This window comes from Camelina sativa, chromosome 19 (genome assembly GCF_030686135.1).
Source record: "Camelina sativa cultivar CO46 ecotype springtype chromosome 19, ASM3068613v1".
Taxonomy (NCBI): Eukaryota; Viridiplantae; Streptophyta; class Magnoliopsida; order Brassicales; family Brassicaceae; genus Camelina; species Camelina sativa.
Genome location: NC_141898.1, coordinates 4,749,741 through 4,758,407, shown reverse-complemented (window position 1 = coordinate 4,758,407; position 8,667 = coordinate 4,749,741). Strand labels below are relative to the sequence as shown.

The window sequence follows — 8,667 nt, the reverse complement described above, 5'->3', positions numbered from 1 at the left end:
TACACACTATATTAAGACTCGGGTTGAAATTCATTTAATTTATATTATATTTTTATATAAAATATAATTTATATTATTATTTTTAAAAGTTTTTTTGAATAAAACATTATGCAATAAAATCATATGCTAAATATGAAGGCTTGAAAAAAAACACATATTTTGTAAGTTTTATATTGTTAATGATTTTAGATAAGTACCCGTGCTATAACACTGGTTAAATTTTATTTCGTTATCTATCTTGTAACCCACTATTTAACTTGTGATCAATCAATCTATCAATTTCGTAATCTATCTTTGGTTAACGTTGTGGTCTATCGATAAAATCTGTGATTAATAAATTTGTAATATTGTGTTTAAATATCTTTGGAAACAACGTGATATAAGAGTAAAATCTTCTAAAAATACAGTTTGGAATATCCATGATTTTATTTGTTACCATTAATATATCAATTATCAATTTGGAATATCCCTAATATTTAGGTATAACTATTAATATTAATAAATAGATTAATATATAACATATCTATAATCTATTTGTAACTATTTGTAATCATATATTAAAAATATAAAGTTTACAAAAACTATGTTGTGTATTTCCCTTTTAATAAAAAGGGGATTTCAAATTATCAAATATAACCTGTGGTTGTGATGTTGCTTTGTGTTTGCGATGTATAATTTACTTACTATATTATCTTCTATATATTAATAGAGAAGCACATTTGAGAAAAAACTGATGTGTCGCCGCTAGAGAGCTCAACATACTTTTAAGCAAAATACCCTTAAATTTTCTAATTAATTACAGCTCTATGCCATTGTATTTATTTTAAAAACAATTCACTGAATAATAATTATATATGTCATCATTTCTTACACAAATTTAATAGTAAAACAAAATTTCACTAAAATTTACTTACAAATATACAAGTAAAAACTATATTGATTTCTTAAAATTAATATAAATATTGATTTCTTAAAATGAATATAAGTAAAATATTCTAAAAACGCTATAAAAACATATCAATTAATATAAAGTTAATAAAAATAAAGAACATATAACTTATTAAACATATAACTTATTAACATAACCATATAAAAACGAAATGGTATATGTTAGTATTATTACCATAATAATTTAAATAACAAGCTTTCAAGAGTTATTAAAATGGATTATAAAATGAAATATATTATCTCTGAAATATCTCTAACTCATTAAAAGAAACTTAATTCCCAATAAATATAGATTTATATATATTCATAAATAAATATAAAAATGACAACAAATTAGGGGATATCGTGATGTGTGGTTATTTATATATATCTAAGTATGTAAACTAATTAATCTCAACATTTAGTGTGATTATTTATTAAAAAATGGAAATATTGATAACCGAATAGGAATATACATTTTAACTGTATATTCATTTATGTTCTATTAAAAATGAATGAGACAATAACCCTTATCATTATATATATATTTAGTACCCAAAAAAATCATAATATATTTAAAATGAGTGATTATTAGATCATGCAAAATTGTTATAGTTACTCGACAAACCATAAATATAAATTTGATTTTTAAAACACACAAAAATATATATTGCCATAAATTGTAACATTTTATAAATATTTTCTTTACCACATTCACATATTTCACAGGTGAAATGTATTTTTACACAACTACGTTGATTTTGGAATTTCATTAATTTTTCATAATGGTTTTTTGGTAATAATCCGTCATTTATAGAAAATTAACAAATCAACTAACTCAAAATATTTAAATAGAATCAAAAATATTTAATCAATAACTTAGATTATCTTCAGAAAATTTAGTTTAAAATCTGATTGTTACTAACATATAATAAAATTGAATAATTAAACTACCCAGTAATTTAGTATATGTTGTTATGGTTATATAAGAAACATGCAAAATTGTTATGATTACAAAATAAAACGTAAGAAGATATGAATTTGATTTTTAGACCATACAAAAAACATGTTGCAATAAATAGTAAATTTTTATCAATATTTTCTCTACCAGAAATTCTCTTACACATTCAAAAATTTCACGAGTGAAACATATTTTTTACACGAAAAACGCAGCTTTGAATAAATAAATAAAAAATTTAAGTTACATATTATGTTTGACACAAACAAATATTGGTTGTAGAATAATAATTTTACTTATAATAATTTTCTTTAAATCAATTTATTTATGCATAACAATTAGATATTTCTCAAATATAGACTACTAGTATTTATCCCGTCCTCAAACACACACTTAAGATTACAAAGAATAATACCTTGTCATGATTTTGTCTGCATATTGTTTATTTGTTTTCCAAAGATAATTTCTGTTACTAAACTAAATGGATTGATTTTATAACAGAAATGTTTTGAATAATGATTTTGATACACGTAATGTAAATACACTAAATTGGTTGTGCAACAAAACTTGTGACACGAAGGAGAGTAAATCGAGTAGCTTTTCATCCATCACACATTCATAACTGATGTTTCAGACATTAAATATGTTTAGTAGATTGAAATTGTCTTGGATAGAAATTGAATAGTAAATTAAAAAAAAAACGTAATTTAGTTGATGGATTACATCATTAACATAAACACAAAGCAGGCGTCCCTTTAATACATCTTTTCAGGTGGTGGACTTGTGGTATTGTCTTCACCCACTTTCATTTGTCCTTGTTGAAGTCCATAGTAGTACATTTTTTTCTCGCGGACTTGAGTGGTGTGGCTTCATCCTTATAAGTATTTCTCTTTTAATTAATACTGGAGCTTGCAGGCTGCACAAGATGAGCTTGATCGTGGCTCATGCCCTCTCATCTCAAAATTGTTTTTGTTTGTTTTGATATTGGATGGTAAATGTTAGGCTCTCGTTTTTTCTGAAGTTTTATCTCGTGCTTCCTTTATATATTAATAAGACTCTTTTAACTTTTTGTGAAGAAGAGTGATTTTGAAAGTAATAGAGAAGGGAACAAATGGGACAAGGCATGGGCCTATTCATCATTTGTGTTGGCTTGAGCTTTTCTTTGCTAATTGCATGATTGGTTGTGAGTTCGAGTCCAAGCTCGTAGGTCATAAATCATAATCATATACCGGTTTATCTTTGAGATTTTTGGTATTGAGGTTTGAGTATAATGTTGAAAAATCAAAGGACAAGGTACTATAGAGATACAGAGACTAAAAGTAACCAATCAGCTAATTTTCTCTGTTTGAGAGTTGGGGATATATATGAAAAAGAGAGAATCAAGACTTTGGATTAGATGAAACAAGTCAATCAAGGAAAATACAAAGAAGGCTCCAAATTGAACATAAAGTTTCATTCAAAGTGGCCGATGCTTAAAACCAAATAGAATTGATCACAAATTACCTTTTGGTTCTTGTTTTAGATTATATATATTTGATCAAAAGAATGTCAAAATAATAAAGAAATCACAGGTTGCATATAAATTGGAGTGTGGAAATGGAGAAGACAAGACATTTGACAAGAAAAGTGAGAGAGCGAGAAGCCCACCACCACCACCACCGTCCCCTTCACTATCCATTTCCCCCTTCTTTATTTGTCTTCCTCTCTTCTACTCATCATTCATTATGGCTGTGAATATACCAATAACAAGAAAAATCAAACGCAAACTTAACTTTCTTTGTTAAATCAAACACTCAAAAACGTTACGGATATATAATAAATGAGTATACAAAAATATAATAACAACAACTTAACTACAAATTTAAAGAATATTGTAATCTTTCAACCTTTGTGAATGAGAGTACAAATATACAAAACAAATGATAATTTTAAGAAGAAATTGCTAATTAGCAACTTAACAAATAATCATTACTTAATCAAATCTTCTTATCTTGTCATTTCTTAAATCAACCCTAAAAAATAGTGATATATATAAAATCTCAGAGGCTTGCTTTCCTAACTTTTTCTACTACTTAGCATATCATGATCACTCGTTCTCCTTAAGCCACAACGAAAATCATAAATTTTCATCAAATCACACATCTCCATTCTCATTGTAAGTTCCCTGAAAGATGTGTAGAGTGACGCTGACGCAGCTTGTTGACAAATAAATAGCTATGTCAACGTCTTATAAAAAACGACACAACTGACTTTGAATATATCAATGCATGTATAAGGTTATAAAATAATTGCTCTGTATATCTGTAACTAATTGATATGAACAATGGACATACGTATATATAGATGCGAGAGTCTAATAGGAACAAGTAAAGATAACATCGCAGAAAACAAAAAAATTACATGTTCATCTAAAGGGAGAGTAATTTAAGGTTCGAAACAGAGTTGCTCAATAACAAAGTTGACAAAAAACAGAGTAAAAGACAAACACACAAAGCTAAACTGGGAACAATAACCGAAATCTAAACCAATCTGGATTTGGACAAAGCTGGCTTAAGGAGTGGTTACTTTGACTTTCCTCGTCCAGATTCTTCAGATGGGCTTTAAGCCTATACGAGATAGTTGTTAAACAAATGTAATTACATTCTGATGAAAGCTAACAAATTCGTATAAAAGTCAGGACATTACCTCTCTAGTGAGTTGTAGTGCTTCTCCGTCTACGATTGTTTTGGCCGAAAGGGTTCCTGAACCACTCTTGTTTGTAGGAAAGCAATATGTATCCAATCGTAAATCCAAAGGAAATACCAGGTATGAATCCTATTGCAGCTGCTATCCAACTAATCACTTCTTCTTTGTCTTCTTCCTCTGGTTCCGCCGTTTCATACTGTTGATGCGATGGTGGCGTGTGAATATCTCCGCAATCATATTCAAGAGAAGAGCCAAAGAGTCCCGGATTATCTCCAAAGGAAGAGCAAGGCTGCGTTTGAAACTGATTGCCTCCTGGTAGTAGACCTGAAAGCTGGTTATTAGAGAAGTTCATGTATGCAAGGAACGAGAGGTTCCCTAACTCTTGTGGAATTTCTCCTGAAAGCTTGTTTTGGGAAACGTCCAGCGACTCCAGAGCTTTCAGGTTCCCCATAGATGAAGGGATGTTGCCAGTGAATGCATTGTTTGCCAAGTTGAGCACACGAAGCTCTTTCAATAGACCTATGGACTTTGGAATCTCTCCTTCAAATCTGTTTCCAGAATAGTCGATTGCTGTTAAGATTTTTAAGATACGTACCAGCTCCATCTCTACACCTTTATTCATCAAAACCATTGAATCTTGGTAATATCCTGATTTATCTCCCATATACTTTTGGGAAGACTGATCTTCGTCGGTCCCAAGTGATGACATAGCACTCCACTTCGAAAAGTAATCTGATGGCAAAGTTCCATCGAAGTGATTATGTGATATGTCGATGATCCGCAACTGAGGGAACAAGGCTTGATGTATTGATCCATGGAATGCATTGGCGCGAAGGACAAGAACTTGTAGCTTTTGTAGAGAACCCAACCAGTAGGGAAACGTGTCGTTGATTCGGTTGCTTTCCACGTTGAAAACTTCAAGAGTTGAGAATCGGTTCAAAGATCTTGGAAGCTTTCCCACAAGTCGGTTATGACCGAGATCAAGCGACCTCATATTTTCAAATATATGCTCTGGAAGACCTCCACTAAGATTATTCTGCCGAAGGTTTAAAACTGAAAGAGTATTCTTGAGGTTTCCCAAGCAAAGAGGGATTAAACCGTTAAACTTGTTTTCAGATAAATCAAGAGTGTTTAGAGAACGTAGCGAGCATATGAAAGAAGGAATCTTTCCCGCGAAGTTGTTGTTGGAGCCAAACAAGTAACTCACAGATGGTTTCCGGACAGAGGATAGTCCTTGCTTCTTGTTTGAACTTTGGAAACCGATGAAAGTATTGTTGGAAAGATTCACGTACTCCAACTTTGGTAGAGTCCATAACCAGGCAGGAACTTGACCTTGGATTTTGTTGTTGGAGATGTCTAGATCCGTCATTCCATGTTGGGTTCTTAGGAGCTCTGCTGGAAACTTGGTGATACCGCAGCCTGACAAGTACAAAGCATATATCTTGTTTGAAACTGAACTCATGTTTGTTGTTGAAACATGGTTGCCTGAGAGATCTAACTGAGAGAGGCTTTTGGAATATGATAAGATTGATAAGATATCATTCAAGTCAATCGTAGTGATGGTGGTGTTCAAATAGGATAGGTCAAGATAATAGAGTGACTTGAGAGGCGAGAAGATACTAAAGTCAACTGGTCGGCCTTGTGTGTCGAAATGAGAAAGGTCAAGTATCTGAAGGTTGACAAATTTGGAAATGGATCTCGGGATTGGCCCTTTGAAGTTGTTTCTGCCAACGATTAATTGTTCTAGGTTAGATGGTGAAGACGATGTATTTTCAAACTCAAGAGTGACGTTGAGTTTGTTATCACTCAAACCAATATACATCAAAGAAGGAATGGTGAAGAGAGAAGAAGGGATAGTTCCACTGAAAGCGTTGTGTTTTGCGTAAAACTCTACCAAGTTGGATAGTGAAGTGATATTAGGGGGAAGCGCGCCACCGAACAGATTGTTTTTGAGTGATAAATATGACAACTCTGTCAAATTCAATAGTACAATGGGAAAACTTCCACTGAGCATATTGATACCAACATCTAAGCAGTTTAGCTGGTTTAGATTGCCAAAAGAAGATGGGATTTCACCAACGAGATTGTTTTTCCCAAGGATGAGAGAGGCGAGATGAGAAAGGTTTCCAATTGAATTTGGGATTTCACCAACGAGATTGTTACCCGAAAGGCTGAGAGAGGTGAGTTGAGAAAGCTTTCCAATTGAATATGGGATTTCACCAGAAAATTGATTAAAAGTAAGGTCGAGAGAGGTGAGTTGAGTAAGGTTCCCAATTGAAGACGGGATTTGACCAGAGAATTGAGTATGCGAAAGGTCGAGAAAGGTGAGATGAAAAAGGTTTCCAATTGAAGACGGGAGTTGACCAGACAATTGATTATTAGAAAGCTGGAGGGAGGTGAGTTGAGTAAGGTTTCCAATCGAAGATGGAATGCGACCACTGAAATTATTTCCCAAAAGGTCGAGAGAGGTGAGTTGATAAAGGTTTCCAATGGAAGACGGAATCCGACCACTGAAATGACTTTCCGAAAGGCGGAGATTGATAAGATTAGAAAGGTTTCCAATGGAATCTGGGATTTGGCCATTAAGATCATTAGATGAAAGGTCAAGAGTGGTTAGAAAAGGAAGTTTTTGAAGACTGCTATTGGAATGAAACCGGCCATGGAGGCGGCTGCAGCCAAGGTCTAGCTCGACCACATCTCCGGACTTGGCATTGCACTTGATACCCTTCCAACTACAACAGTCGCTATTATTCCCCCATGACTCCGTCTTCCGATGAGAGTCAATGCGTTCCGGCTCGCAATTATAATTAAGCTTCCCAATCTCAAACTCGTTTTTGAACGCGAGAAGTGCATCTCTTTGTTCGGGACGACACAAAAAATGCTTAGTAGGAGCCGCAAGCACGTCTTCAAAATGATAAATGAACAAGAAAATAAAAGAGAGAGTTATAGGAATGATACTCGATGAGTTCCAGAAGCCCTTCATTTAATTTTCTTGAATAGATATAACTGGAAAATATGAGATGGTGAATATTAAATAACATGGTTTCGTGCCCCATCTCTCTTTTATAAACATCATAGTAATAATACACTCTACTCCACTCCACAAAGACAATTCCAACACAGCTTGACTGACTCACATTATAACTAGTCTTTCTACTACCAAGTGTTCTTCACGTTAAAAGTTAAAACGTGTTCTTCACGTTAAAAGTTAAAACGTGTTGTTCACGTTAAAAGTTAAAATGCAAAGACTTAAAAAGAGTCTTTACATTTAAATAGTCAAATTCCACATATTTTGTCTTACTTTTATATAACGTATAGGAAACTTTAAAAACAAGTTGTTTCTTCGAACCAACTTAAATGACCCAGGAAAAAATCACAATTTAAGGAGAGATGACTTTGTTAGTTGTGTACCTAGTCACACTTAGTAATTAATGATGATCGACAGCGTCTCACGAGTTCATTAATGATGGAGTCAGCTGCAGCTTCTAGCTCGATCACTTCCCCTGACTTGGCATTGCACGTGAATACGTGATACCTTCCTAATTACAACAATATAATCGTAGTTACTCCTCCATGGCTCCGTCGTCGGATGAGGGCTTACTCGGCTATTATTGCGATAACACTCATGATGAATGGTACGCTTCGAACCTCAATAAACTCGTTCTTGAATTCGAGAAGCGCATCTTTTTGTTTGGGACGATACAAGTGCCTCGGACCCGTAAGCACGTCCTCAAAATTAGGAAGGAATGAAATGAGAAAATAAAGTGTATAACAGGAATGATACTCCTTGAATTCCAAAAGCCTTTCATTCATCCTTCTCTACGCTTAATTAACCTTTTTGAATATCAATAATGAAAAAGAAAATATAGAAATTGCTATGGTAAGTAAGAATGATTTCGCACCCATCTCTTAATATACATAAACATAGTAGTAGACTAATATTAATACGAAGTGTTCTGTTAAACGCAGAGAGTAAAACTCTGAGTTGAATAGTGAATTCACACATTTTTGTCGTACTTTAAAATACACGTGCAGGAAATCAAAAAAGGTTGCCTGTCCAGAAATTGAGAAATCCATGAAACAATGGCAAATAAATA

The 8,667-nt window shown here is 33.0% G+C and overlaps 1 pseudogene across 1 annotated transcript; it reads right to left on the bottom strand.

Annotated features, from left to right (window-relative positions):
• Positions 1-4,165: 4,165 nt before the first annotated feature.
• LOC104764853 (receptor-like protein 35 pseudogene) lies at positions 4,166-8,366 on the bottom strand (annotated as a pseudogene). The gene is made up of 2 exons (XR_015591398.1): positions 4,571-8,366; positions 4,166-4,491 (listed from the first exon to the last, which is right to left on the bottom strand). The product of XR_015591398.1 is annotated as a receptor-like protein 35 pseudogene (transcript).
• Between the last annotated feature and the right edge of the window lie 301 nt (positions 8,367-8,667).